At 38.3% G+C, this 15466-nt stretch overlaps 1 protein-coding gene across 7 annotated transcripts in view; it reads right to left on the bottom strand.

The window, feature by feature from the left end:
* The window catches only part of ENAH (ENAH actin regulator), a 93495-nt gene that overhangs the window by 49092 nt on the left and 28937 nt on the right, over positions 1–15466 (bottom strand). The gene's annotated exons all lie outside the window — the stretch shown is intronic.

Below are 15466 nucleotides of genomic sequence, written 5' to 3'. Positions count from 1 at the left end.
ACATTTGCTCCCTGAGAAAAGGTTCTACTGATCACCAGAAAGTGCAAATTCATCAGGAGATTGCTGTTGGTAGCTAATCCTGATTGTGCCAGTCATCTGGAAGCTGAGCTACAGCCTGAAGTTAAAAAGGAGCATATCATGAATGTCATCCTCTATGAAACACATGAAATCAGACCATAGCAGAAACAGAGTATTCATTAGGAGAGGAAAGGGTGATACCATGCAGGTTCTCTTTGGGGGTAATGTCCAGATGCAGACAGGAAACCAAAATAGAAAGGAATGATTTCTTATCAGTAAGTCAGATTCTGTGAACACAGCACTCCAGCACATCCAACATTATAGAAAGCACATGATGTCTGGCTTGCAAGGAATGTGGCCTAACATTTGGAAAACTGAGAAGGCTGAGGAGACATAGGAAAGTAAAGGATTATTTCTTCATATTTCATGGAAGAGGGAAAGGATGCCTCCCCCACCCATCTTGTTTTTTGTGATTTTTATTGGTTGGTTGGTTTGGGAAGGGGTGTGTGTGTTTGTTGGGGTTTTTTCCAAAGACCATGCTGGATTTTTCAGTATCTTATTCACATCTCTTGAAACAAGAAAATTCCTAAGTACATCCAGCTGTTTTGTTAACTTTCAATCCTGGCATTTTTGAGAAAACAGAATCAATTTCTATCACACTTTCCATGGCATTCTAACAATTCCAAAAGTGCTCAATACTGGGATGCTCTTTAGGGCTCATGGAGAAGAGAGAATACTGAGATCAAGTCTCTCATGCACGTGGGAGATTCATGATCAAATGAGGAAATAGGTTCTTCATTTTCAAAATGCAAGTGTTCTAACCCCATCACCTATCCAACAACTAGATCAGAATGGGATTACAACCTTTAATTAGACCACCCTTCTTCTAGTTCAATTTAGGGATAATAAAGTAATAATGTACATAACTAAAGTGCTTCTTTTCTAAGCATAGTTTATAGCTTAGACTGGAAGGAGCACATTCAAAACAGGAAGACTAAATGCAAAGAAAATCAATTTTGGTACAGTTTTTAGGCATTTTGCAATCTCATTAAATATATGCCACAGTGAAATACAGTTCACTCACTTGAGAAGAGGACAGTGCAAGAACCTACTGGATTTCTTTATTTTTAGATATTTTTGGCACACATCTCAAAGTTCAAACCTAGAAACATTCTGTACTGTTCACAAAGTACATGACAAACAGTAGTGGTTTTTCTAAAATGCCTGATAGTAAACTTGGAAAACTTCTGAACCCATAATAAATTTTTGCTATATTTCAATTTGGATCAATCACAGGCATAATAAACCATAGGTGACAGGCCTAGATACTGATTTAGTTTGCAGAGTTCTTGCCAAAAAGTAACTTCTACTCTGTCATGTGCCAGACAGATTTAAAAAAAAAAAAAAAAAAAAAAAAAAGGAAAATATTCTATTAAAAATGGAGACTGTGATTCTAAGCTAATATGTTCCAATTACAACAAAGGTAGAACCAGAGAGTGACTGAGTAATGGTACAGTGAGCAGGAGACTTAACAGGACACACCATCCAATTTCAGGTGCTCTTATTCAGCCCAAGTTTATACAACTTTTGACATTATTTTATTTAACATACCAAAAAAAATTTAGAAATAAAGAAGAAGAACCTATTAATTTTAGAACTACTCAGTATTCAAGTGGCACTCTTCACAAGTGCAAATAAGATGACCTTGAATTGAATTTCTAGCTTTTCTTTAACAACTGCTAAACTATTTTTAGTTCCACTTCTCTGGCCGTGTCTTATAACTGAAAGTATTAACCAAGTCTAGATCTCAACTGCTTCGTGTTCCATTTAAAACAAAAATTTTCATAACAGGGGAATTAGTCCTATTCATATAATAACATGAGATGATTCCCAAACTTTAAAAAAATGGCAAATACAAACCATTTCCAGCTGACCTTTTCAATCACTACATAATAAACCTTCTGCCTTCACTTCATACAAATGCTGTAACTAAAATTTCAGTGTTCCAAGTGTGTAATTTTCATATCCAGGTATCAATCTGAAGGTGACACGCTCCCCTCCTGCCAACAGTTCCCACCACACAGCACTTTGTTTATCAGAGTGCAAGAGTAAGATGGGAAAATGAAAGAAAGAAAAGATCCCTATCAGAAAGAAATTAAACCATCACAGGATGCTAGCCTATTTCCAGGGTTCAATAATTATCAGGTGAAAGGCTGATTTATTCAATTACTCTCTCTTAGTAATGAGTTCTCTAAAATGAAGAAAAAAAGAAAAGCACAGAGGCATGAGCTTTAGTGAAAAGAATCTTTAGTTCTGCTCTTCAATGGCAATTTGAGAGTTTAGCATCTGAATATAGTATATTGTACATTATAATTAGACACCATAAAATATTTAAAAATGCAAAAAGAAAAGCATGTTAGAAATCCATTAACTTCAAAGGGTTACACCAAATCAAAAATCCACACTGTTAGCTCATGACTATCTTTGACAGGTCTAATAAAAAATACAGTTTAGGGGTTTTTTTCTGAAGATCCACTTTTTTCTAGGAAAATTCTGACTTGAACATACACACTGTTACTAGAACCAGTCTCTTGCATTCTACAAATATATATGAACTCCAGTGCAAAAGAGCAACAGCCAAGTGAATAAGAATGGTATCATTTATTGTATTTCTTGCTTTTCATGCTTATGACACTTCCCTGCTGTACTTGTATTAGGGAACAGGTATTCACCCAGTATTTATACATGAGTATGTACATACATATACATATATATATAGTATTTATATATATAGTATTTACTCATGTATATATATATATATATTCATATATATATACATGAGTAAATACTCATGTATAAATACTCAGTATTTATACATGAGCTCCTCACAGTCCCCAGGGTTTGCTGTGACACCTGTGTCCCTTACATGACCTGTGCTAGGATGGCTTCCTTCATTCACTGCACCAGATTCACTTTGGTCTGATCACAAATGCAGATTTTTTTTTACATATTACCTTACACTGGTGGCAAATAAACAAATTGTCTCCAGTTATGTTGCAAGAGAAAAATGCCATGTCATTAGGCCTTCAAAAGCATCCTACTGGGTTTACTTGCCTATCTACAAATTTTCCTCTTCCTGGTGGGGTGTAATGGTTCCAGAAACCATTAGACTTGGATTAGCCTGCACCTTTTCAATATGTGAGTTGATTAGGGGATGTGGGAGATTGAGCATCTCCAGCTTCACAGGCTACTGCCAAAATGCACAGCTGCTCCAAGAACTGATTGCTGGATTATTAGGGCAGTGTGCTGGGGAACTACAGTGAAATACTAACAAAGAAAAACTGAGAATTCAGTATATTCCCAAGTAAATTTACTAAACTAAGTATATGAAATTATTTGCAGAAAACAGAAAATTCATACGAGGGAACATTCATGCAAAAAAGTGCTTACCAAACCTTAGGAGACAAAGTGTACAAAGCTCTCTTCCCAAAATGTAAAGCTTGACAAATAGCTGGATAAATATATGTTAGGAGGAGCTATTCTCCAGACAAAGATGCAAGGCTCTGATTGTTAAAGCCAGCCATTATTCTGGGTAAGTCCACCTACAGCAGTACCATATAAAGCCAGCGACAGGGTGGCTGGTTTTTATTTGGGGTGGAAGAGTGGGGGGAGGTCTGGCACTCAAAAGGCTCACACAAAAAACCACAGTAGTAATGAATCATAAGATTATTCTTATGGGAGAATATACTTTCCTCCTCCAGTGATGAGATCATACAAAAAGCTCAAAACCCATAGCAAACTGAACCCTAGCAGACATCATTCTTTTGCCCAGATGGAATGTGTTCATTCTTTCACATCCCAAGTTCTTAAGCTCAATGCACAGTGACACCAATCCAGTCTGCTGACCTAAGCCTTTTTTTTTTTAATTTTTTTTTCCCTCTCCACAAGAAGTGGATGCTTGGTTTTCCTCCCTCAAGAAGTAAAAAGGATAAACATACTTGAAGGATCAAACTCATATGGAACACAGCACAATTGCAGCCACAGAAAAGGTCATTTAACTATACCAATAAAAGCTGTGACAGCTCTGATGCTCAACCTTTGCTATTTTTGTCAGTAATGTAACAATGAGGGTTTTGAAAAATTATATCCCATTACCACTGCCTCTGGTGATTCAGGTTGGTTTTTTTTTCCTGCTACGTTCTCAATTTACAGAGACATAACAACATGTTCTTAAAATGTGCAGTCTTTGCAGGGCAGAAGGAATGGGAAGAGACACTGATTCATCAAACGCCTGTTTAGGATTTTTCAAACCATGTGGCACAAAGCTAGAAAGAAACTCTAAACATTTCCAATTCTAACATCTTAAAAATACACATTTTTGAAAAGCAGCTAAATGCTGGTGAAGATAAAAAGTTCTCTATCTTAGTGGTGGTGTTTTGCAAGGTAATTTTTCCTGCTTGTTCCTAAATCCCAACTGGCACATCACAGTGAAAATGTGTGTTCTCTGTTTTGCTGTTAAAAAGTTAAAACCAAAAACATAAAAAAATCCCACACATACTGTACCACTACTTTCTATTAACTAAAGCAGACACTCTAGACAAAGTTGCCATGTATGCTAAGTTGCTCATCTGGCTTAACAGTTAGGCTGGTTTTCAGCATCTTGAAGTTAACACAGAAATATTTCCTATGCCCTCAAATGTGCTCCAGACTGAACTCAATTACACAGCTTAATATTTATTTTTTGGGAGTAGGGGAAAGGGCTTGGCTTTGCAGATGGGGATGGTGTGAGTGAGGAGAGGGGAAGAACTTTGGATTACTTGAGGTTTTTAACTCATAATCAGCTGCTTTAATTTTATTCATTTCTTGAATTTTAGCACTTCGGCCAGAAGGACATCTCAGAGGAGGCTGAGTATAAAAATTCTTCTCCTCCTTCTGCCAACAAGACATCCACACCATCAACAGGACATCATGGAAAAACATAAACCTTCAGGGCTCTGCAGAGGTGAACACAGCAGTTCAAGAAGTTAAGTTTCTCTAACTCATCCTCAGCTGGAAAAGAAGAATCTCAACTTTCCCTGCATTACTAAAAGCCAGTTAAACATGGTGCTGGCAAGGGAAAATCACATGCTTGGTACAGCAGCAGGAACTGAGCTGTGCTGTGCACTTGTACCCAGCTTCAAATGATGCAGCTTGCCCACTCCAACACTTCAGCCAGGACAGAATTTACTTGCTATTTAGGTTTTAAAGGAAGATTCAGTGAGGAGCAGCTGATTCATCTGACCTGCTTCCATGCAGATTCTTCTTCAGACACTACAACCCCCCACAGCACAAGAGTCCTTGCTGATTCCCTCCAGCAGATCCAATTCAAACAAGAGAGCCTGCTGGAACAGGAGGTGAATGCAGAGGGAAAAATCCCAGATTGCTTCACTAGCAGCTCTCCTGTACTTGCCTGTGCCTGGAAAACTTCTGATTGATAACTGAGAGATTCATTCATCTCTCCCACTTTTCCGTCTCTGATAAGCGAGAGATTCATTCATCTCTCCCACTTTTTCTTCTCATGAATTACTCAGAATACAGATTAGCTGCAACAGCAGAAACCAGCAGAAAATCCTGCATGGAAAGTCCCAACTAGAAATAACACTAGTAGTGCTGAGAAGCAGGGGAAACTGAATCTTTGGGATTAATAGCTGGCAAAGGAAAGGTGCTTTGCTCTTGGCACAGGGTTCTGTAACACTCCAGAGTTTTAGCTGGTTTGCTGAGGACAAACTTTCTTTGCTCAATGAGCACCTTCCACTGAAAGAAAATTGGTTTTCATCTTGTGCATAAAAGCATTTAACATTAATTTAGGAGAAGTCTGCTGTCAGAGCCAGAAAAGTCTCATAAATTTCTCTTGTTGCTATAAATCTGTTCCTTGATGATTCTGCATTTGTAGCTTGTTCCACAGCAGCAGGTGAATATCAAACAGCTGAAAGAAATCATTGCAGGACATTCAGGCAGAAAGAGAAATATTATTTAGAACAGCAGGTTGGTGTCAAGTGAAAGCCCACTTTTCACACAGAATTCCCAAATTAAAACCCAAAGAAATTTTCTTTACCCGAACATTTCATATATTCATGTATTTCATGTTTTTATGCAATGGACAAAGCAATTTTGTGTTGGCAATTCAATATTGTCTCCAGGTTTGTCATATGCTGCTTCACATAAAAATTCACCTATTCCCTCAAAGGAAATCAGAAATATCTAGGAGAGAACACAACAAGTCAAACCAATAAACACTGACTCTACAGAGAGAAACCTTAAAAAAACCCAGAAGTATTAATAGGAATTAAGAACAATAGACTGAAAAACATGGATTTTGAGTAGCATGAAACTAGTTGTATTAACAATGGCTAGCTATATATAAAATAATGTAGTGTAGGATTAATGAAATATACATATGTGACTAATTTTAGCTACTCTTAAATTCAAAAATACTCTCTGAAGTCAACCAAAGATGATATTAAGATACTTCACTTCTCAGCTCTCAATTTAAACAGACTGTGTAGTTACCCAAAACCAGATACCAGTTTTTTAAGAGAAACAGACACTAAAATCCTTTCATACACAAAGGTAAGGGTGTTTTTTAAACAATTCCTTCAGCAGACAGAAGGAATAACCATTTGCTGTCTTCTTCCTTTAAAAAGTACAGAATTGTGAACTTTGATCATCCATCATTCCAAGCTTGAGACAGAGAAGAATATGTGCTAGAATTCGATATATACTAGAATTTTATACACAGATTTGGTCTTTGCCTTGTATGCAAACTTAGTGGTAACTTCATGGAAATACTTTATTAGAAGCCTTCATTATTTTAGCTTGGAGGTAAGATTTTCAAGGAAACAACCTGCAAGAGACAAAAGCAACGTTTTCCCACTTTCTTCCACTATTTTCTATATCTTTTCATCCCACAGAGAATCATGAAGATATTTTTTTCCAATAAATATTTCCAACAGATGTTTTGAAAAAAAAAAAATCAGGACTATACAGAGGCCAAGGATTTCATTATAGCACATGTACACTGACAGGGGAAATCTTTCTAGCCATTATTTTTATACTGGTAAAATAAAGTCCTGCATTTAGACTCCACAGAACCATGAAATAAGATAATTCAGTTTATGCTTGCTCCATGCACTCATCCATATCCTTGTTTTCTTTTATCCTCTTACACAGGGGTGTTCCCTTAGACATGGCATTTTTGGTAATTTATCCTGATCTTTTCCTGAAAATATTACATTGTTATAATCAAATCCATTTTTCCACTGATTTTTCAAACATATTTCTTCAGGGCATTTCCCACTTTGCTTACACTAAAAGGCTGTGCAGAATCCATGCAGGAACTGAAGCAGATTCAATACTGTGGCATCACAAGCCAAAGGTTTTGCCACAGTAAAGGCTAATTCTGTCTGGGGAGTGATTTTACTCAACACTACAACAGGAGCAGAAGATTCCTACCATGACCTTTCACCTATCTCAAGACAGATTTTTATCAAAAATCAATCTCTGGGTTTGTCTCTGTTGTCAAAGCTAATGGAAAAAAACCTCTAGAGCAAAATCTGGGAATGAAGCAACCTGCAAGCACCAGGGTACCCTGTAATTGAACAAAGCTATCAACCATAAAAATCAGTATCTTTACTGAATAGGAGCCATCATGATGGATTGAAAAGTTCAAAGCTTTTAACCTGAAGGCATTAAAAGGCCAGGAGCAAAAGCTAGCCAGACATATTAGCTCTTCCCTACAAACAGCCTATTTTTTGAGGGTTTGTTGCCTTCTTTGCTGCAATTCCATGAATCTGAGCCTAGCATACTGTGGGGAAAGCCTTTTTAAGCAGGCATTGAAAAACAACATCTCCAACAACTAGACTGACAGCTGATGACTTCCTGTGAAAAACCACTTAACATCCATACATTTCCTATGTTCTATACATATTTTAACAAAAAAGTGACCTTCTTCTGTTATTTCCCAAGCTTTTGACACATGGTACAAATCACAGCTTTCAGAGCCCAGATTCCCCAGGCAATCCCAGTTCCTGAAGGTGCTGCAACAGAATCCATCATTACATTACCAGCAGCACAGATCATGTAACTCATTTTACTTTCAGATAACCAATGCCCAGCTCCTCCTGAACAGCAAGAGAGCAGCATTTTTACATCACCTATTTAATATATAAGGGCAGCCTCTGATGTAGAGAGCTGTGTAAAGGGAAGGTGGCTGATCTCTGAGTGACACATTCTAGCCCCAGTGTTAACATATGAATATGCAATTCATGGCTCATTACAAAAAGATTCATTGCAAGAAGAAATTGTCTTCCTAAAATTTAATTTCACCTGGAAAGAAAAACAACCCACCAGTCTATTTTGTTAATTTAACACTTGTTTTTAAACACCAGGTTGACACTGACATGAGTGTAGGGCAGGTTGGACTGGGTCTAGGGGGAAGTGTCTGTGCCCATGGCACAGGGGTTGGAAATGGGGGATCTTTAAGGTCCCTTCCAACCCAAAGCTTCCATGGTTTTATGGATTAATCATGAAAATGTGAGCAGCAAAGTACAAGGCTACATAAAATTGCCTTGGTCTCAAAGCCAAGTTTGGTCCCAGAGTTTCCAGGTTTCCATGAGTATTGCATTAGAGGGAAATAAAGTCAGGGGCTGCAGTTTGATAAACTGGATACAGAGAGTCCATCCAGTGAACAGCATGCACCCAACACAGGTGAAGGTGCCATGTGGTGACAACCTGAAGGTGCCCTGTGGTGGCACCATGAGGCCACTCTAACAGCCCTCCAGGGCAATCAAGAGAAGCTCCTGACAACCTGAAGAAGAGAAATGTCATGACCATCCTGCAGCAGAACAAGAACCAAGGCTTGGGGAGGCAGAGGCTCAGAGGGCTGCACGGAACAGTTTGACATCTCCCTGGTAAAGTGTCACCAGAGCATTTCTCAGGGGGATCAACACCACCCCAATGCTGTTTAATGCATTTATCACCAGGAAAATGGGATGTAATGAAACTTCAGCCAGTCTGTGGATGCATTTCTGTAATTTGGTATAGACTGGTATGCTGGACAGCAGAGCTGCTGTTCAGAGGTTTCTCAACAGGCTGCAGAAATCAGGTGACAGAAACCTCAAGAAATCTGGAGGCAAGGGCTTAAAACTTGCACCCAGCACAAAATAACCTCAATGATGTAAGAAGTGATTGTTCCCCTCTATTCAGACTGCATCTGGCACATTGTGCCCAATTTTGGGCTCCCCAGTGGAAGGAACAACTTGGACAAATTGGAGCAAATCAAAGAGAAAACCATTAATGGGGCTAGAGGAAAAGATGCACTGGGAGTGGCTTCACAGCTGTGTTTGTTCAGTCTCCAGCTAAGGCAGAACATAATGGCCACTCTCAACTACTCAACAGGGAATTACAGGGAACAAGAGTCACAATCTTCTCCGAAGTGCACTACAGAAAGGTGGGAGATAATCAAAAAGTGCAGAAAAGGAGCTTTTAGCAAGGCGCAGAGAAGCTCCCCCAAGAAATCAGTGAAATACCAGGAGAGGCTGCCCAGAGGAGCTGTGGAATCTCCACCCTTTGAGACTTCAAAATTCATCCCAGCCAAGGTGATGGGAGCAGATGAGCCCCAAGAACTCCCACCTTGACTAAGACAGTGTGTGGCTCAAGAAGAAATAAAATTCTTTGAGAACACCCCACTGAACTGCAGATATATAAGTACTTTATTTATGACAATTTCTGCCTTAGCACCTCATTTTATTGGAATGCTCTTCCCAAAAATAACAACATGCATTTCACACTTGAAGTTTCAAGCAGCCTCTCCTTCTGTAGCCTTTAAATGAAGATCTTAGAGACTGCTGGTGGTTCTAATATTCAAAGCCTAGAAGTAAGAGGTTTAAATAAACAACATAGTATTTATATCACTGATGTGTACTACCAAATAAATGTCAGAATATTTAATAATAAGCAATAATTTCTTTCACACTCTCCTCCCAACAAAACACGTAAGATCGATTCATGAATTTCTGACATCTCTTAACAAGTCTGTACTACAAAATACTTCAACTATAAACAGAGCTCTTGACAATCCTGTCCTCATTTCCGAGGGCACCAGGATAAGGCAAAGTTCTGGGCCTTATTCAAGCAGCTCAAAACAAAAGAATCCTTAAGCAACCCAAGACCTGTCACAGTGTAGCAAGCAAACACTGATGTGTAAAAATTACCCCAGTTACAGCAGCTTCCTTGTACAGGAAAAGCTAATGAGCATCCTTATGTTGTGCATTCAGTAGAGACGTTTATGATAACGTGTAAAACAAAGGAATACTCAATTTCCACTTAAATGCCTCTCTACAGTAGAGGTCTGCTCTCCTCTTGGAGCACAGGTTTCCACACACAAATTTCACAAATCAAGGAGGGCTTATCATCATCAAGTTGACACAATCTGGAAGCATTCTGCTTTCACTTCAATTATGGGTTATTTACATTTGCCACTGAATGCAGTCAAAGTTACCACCTATATCGAAATATGAATTCAATTTTCCTGCCAAACTACTGCATTTACTCATGGAACAGCACATTTTTCTTGTACTCTCCTCTTCTTTGATCCAAATTACTTTTTGGCAAGGCTAAGTCAGTCTCATTTGAATAACTCTGATTTCTTTCCCACATCATTTTATCTCTCAACATCACTTTTTAAACTACTATTTTTTCACTCCTCCTATACCCTACATATTAGTAATATCCTTCCTGAAGTGGCTGCTCACACAGCTACTTCAGAAGCTCTTCTTCCAAGTCTGACTGCAAGTCAGGCAAGATTTTAACTTGAAGAAATTCCTGATTCCAACTCATCCACCACTTCCTCCCTTCTTCCAGCAAGGCTTGCTAATACACTTCCCTCAAGCTACTAAGGCTTGCCATTAAAACCTAGTCCCTTAGGTAGAATCTCAATTGCATAGATTCTTTTATTAAATGCAGCTTAAATTAACCTATAATCATTCAAAACTGTGATCAGTTTTTTCCTCTGAATATCCTTCATATCCAAAAAAAATTCTGCAAAAAATTCTGCACTCCCTAAAGTCTGAATCTTGATTTCATCAGTTAACGACTTTGATAACAACAAGGTGGTAAAGGTAATATGGTCTAAAAATTCTACCAGTGTTTATACATTTATGTATAAATTAAATGCTTTTTCTGGAGCTGGCAGAAGGATTCAGAGGAATCTGTCCTGTCATGGATGTGCTGCTGTAATTCTAACAGAAGGGACAGGTTACTTGTACACTAATTGTTACTTGCACAAGCAATAGGCTTGAAGTGCTCTACTCTTCCTCTCCAGATTAGCAGGCAAAGAACAGCACAAGAAGAAACAGGAAAATCAATGTTAGAATTCATTGCAAAAGTATTTTGAGACTCAGTGACCCACTTTTAACTTTGAACACCAACAGACGACTGCAGTAACTAATTTCAATCTAGTTAATAATTAACATTTACATTTGTGCATTCAATACATCCAACGTTCTGTCCTAGAAAACTGGATGATCTAGATGCACCATGAAACACTGAGTAGAAGCTGTTTGATTTTCCCACAATGTCAGCTATTTCAAGCATCTCTTGCAATAAAAATTAAGCAGAGAGTGTGGTGGCAGTAAGCACACAGCCCTTGAACAGAAGTGTATCAACACAGATGTGTGCTTCAAACACTTGTTTGGAGGGGTTTTACCCACACAAAGCAGCCAGCACAAACGGACATTTGCACCATTGTAAAAACAAAAACTATTTTTCAACATTTCTCACCTCTCTCAAATAGGTCTGTATCAAAAATTCTAGCAAAATGGTTACACAGTAAAAATAAAAAAAAAAAAAAAAAGAAGGAGCAGTCTCACTCCAGAGCAGACAACACCCACATAGAAAAAAATTACTAAACCACTATGCAAGGTCATCAAAGTTACTATATTGATCAACATCTTTCTCATGAGTTACACACAGGTTTTTCTTCTAGAGAGCAGCTCTTCTAGCATTTCAAACCTCTTGGCAAAGTAATTATTGCTTCAGACTGCAATACTTTGTTTCCCCCATTTTAGGATGCTTTGCTTGTTAGCTGCTTAAATGTTGTCACTGAGATCTGCCTTCACACCAGAAAAACAGTTCCCAAGTTAAACAGTGAGAAACTGTGTTTGCCTTGCTTTCCTGCTCCCAATTCCTCAGCAGTTCAGCTGTCTCTCCAGTTGTTCCCTTTGCTTTGCAAATGCTCATGTTTAGAGACAAAACCTCAATTTTAAGACTCGAAAGGCAACTCTCTTTCACATTTACTTTAATCTTAAATGTGTGTCCCAGCTGGAAACAGGACAATATGCTAATCTGTTAAACAGCAGGATCTACAGTATCCATATCTACATATCCATGTTCTGTTCCATTAAAATACCACCTACCTCTACCCCCAAGTTTTAGAGCAAATTGCATCACATCTACTGGTGATAGCAAAAGGAGATTGTATTTCCCAAGAGTCCTTTCATTTTAAACTTTCCCAGACATGACAAATCACACTTTCAAGTATATCTGCATGAACAAATACAAATAATTATTCAACAAATCCAAAACTTCTGCATGTGAATTTCTATCTGTACTTGGGTACAGATAGAAACTGAGTCTTGACAATTAAGACTTGACTCCAGAACAGCTAAAATTTGATTAAAAACATCACTCAGAAGAAAAAAGCCTACAGATTTTTATGTTGTCATACATTACATTGTACACATAATACATGATTTTACAAAAAATTCCACTGTGCAAGTCCTTTGTACCCAATGGTATTACCAGGTCAGGAAATCCCTTAAAGTTCTGATAATTATTTTTTTTTTTCTTTAGGGCAAGGACAAAAGTAGTTACTGACTTCCTTTACTAGAAAAACAGGAAAATGAAGTTTTCAAAATAGCAATTAGATCCAAAAACCCCCTGATTTAGCAAGAGTACATTTATTACATTACTATCAAAACTGGGAGATATGTTTAGACATTTTCTTCTAATATTAGTTAGAATTGGATGTCAGTTATTCTATTTCTTCCTTTTCAAGGAGCATAACTGACTACACCTTATCTCACCCTGAGAGCCCAGTATTTAAACTGAAAATACTATTACTTTGTACTTAATTTTACTGCTTATCTCCTCTTACCCAAGTTTATTCAGTGAATCATTACATACAAGGAAGTAATTCTCATTAAACTGAAATTAGAAATTCAATCTAGAAAGTAGGAATACAAACAGCCCAAACAGAACAGCAGCTCTAGCCAGTTAAGGCTTTTATTCTGTGGTTTTAAGTGTTAAAAATACATCAGAGGAATAAAAAGGTAGAGGCCTATACTAACCACTATACATTCCAAATGAAAAAACAAAAAAGACTTGCAAAACTGCAACTGGGAAAAGAGTACTTAAAAGCAAATTTATATATTCATTGATTATTTGCAATGATAAATAATTTAGAGGAGAAACTACAACGCAAAGGTGAGCTGAAGAACAATTTTGCTCACACTAGAAAATCAAGACTCCTTATCAGCATATCCATTGTTTAGGGCTGTGCTAGCTGCAAGTGCCAGAAAGCTTTATCTGAGCAGGGATTTTCACTGGTTCAGCTAATCCAGCAGTAATTATCAGAAAATGCTCTTTTAACACATAAAGGCAGCACAATCCAGCTGGCATCCAGGGGCCTCTCCCATTGTACAAGACCAGGCTCCAAATGGAAAAAGTGCCTTTCACTGCTCCAGATCAACGCTCCAACCATTGTATTCTCCTCCCTCTCCAGCTTTTGGAAACCACCTTTTCCAGGCAGCCCTGCCTCGTTTGAACCTGCATTTTAGGATGCTGCTGTCTCTCATAACTCATTCCAGTGCTAAGATACCTTAAGATTTATGGCAGAGCACATTTGACTGCTGTTTGCAGCCCTTACTCCTAGGCTGGGTTTTTCCAGTGTCACGACACTCAACAGCTCCATTCAGAGGTTTAACCTTTAAACCACACAGGGAGTGTTCTGCACCTTCCCTCTCCATAGAAACTCTGGGAATCCTGCTCTCCAACCAGGGCCTTCAGGTCTGCTTGCAAATAAGGATTTTTGAGGCAGTTTGGGTGGGGTTTGTCTGGGTTTTTTTGTTTATTTGTTTTGGGTTTTTCAGGTGCGTTGATGGGCGGTTGTTTGTTCTTTAACTCAAGAATATCTCCATGCTGTAGCACACACATCAGTTTGATAACACCAGCTACACACTTAGCAAGATTTAGCTCTCTTCAGTTGTTACCTGCCTCACAAAAGCCTTTTTTTAGGGAAATGATACCCAAGACAAGGGGATTAACACCAAACAGCATTTTCAGACTACTTTTGCATTCATACACCAGAATACATTATGTGATCAGCTGCTAAGCTAAGGTAAGCAAACAGACTGCACTACCAACCCCAAATAGGTATTTTGCAAGGAGACAGAGGGAAAAGAGAAGTTTTATTACCAGTTTTATGCCATATGTGGTTATATGTTAAAACCACAATTCAATTAGCTGGTCCCTGACATAGTCCAATTCAGTTTCCATTTCTGCATAACCAATTGTCCAAATTAATTTCTTAAAAAGCAGGTGATGAAATGTAACGATAAAATTTGGTTAATGCAATGTGACACAAAGTCAACAGAACTCAGAGAACTCAGTTTACACATCTCTGTGCATAAAATGAACAGGTAATGTTCCAGAAAACACTAACAACCTTTAAATAGGCTGCAAAAAATTACACACTTTCAACTTTTTTTCCACTGTGACCTTTTCCCTCCCCTACATCAGCATATTACTTGTGGGGTTGTTTTGTTTATAGAGTTTATCTTTAAAAGCAAAAAGGTAAACTGCCTGTTCTCCCTCCTCCCATGCACAAAGAACAGCATTCACTGCCTCTATGAAGGACCTAAGGGCTGTGAGTCATTTGTTTTGGAAAAAAGCTCCCAAAGGCTATCAAGCAAGACTGTTGAGATAAAGCCTTTCAAGACTTACATCAGGGTTTCCCAGACACTACGTGTACCAGTAAGTGCAGACTAATCACATTTTGTCAGACTGCTCCTGAAGCCATCCAGCAGCATGCCACCCAGGCTAATAATGCAACCATGAGCTATTAGGAGCACATGCTACTCCATGGAAGAGTTCTGCTGCTGCTGCTGCATCCTCATGCAAGCTGCTTCAGAAGGAAAATCTAACCTTTGAGTGACACACTGTAGCCCCATGGATATGCACTCCATGGTTCATTACAAGAAAGATTCATTACCAGAAGGAATTTCTTCCTAAAACTTAATTTCACCTGGAAAGAAAAGCCAGCCACCTGCGTATTTTGGTAATTTAACACTTGTTTTCGAACACCAGGTTTTTGTTAATTTAACACTTGTTTTTGAACACGAGGTTTTTGTTA

This window comes from Agelaius tricolor, unplaced genomic scaffold, assembly GCF_023055355.1.
Source record: "Agelaius tricolor isolate 1412-34295 unplaced genomic scaffold, bAgeTri1.0.p SCAF_1, whole genome shotgun sequence".
In the NCBI taxonomy this organism is placed as follows: Eukaryota; Metazoa; Chordata; class Aves; order Passeriformes; family Icteridae; genus Agelaius; species Agelaius tricolor.
Note: the sequence above shows the minus strand (reverse complement) of the source record. Positions and strands in the feature narration are given on the sequence as shown.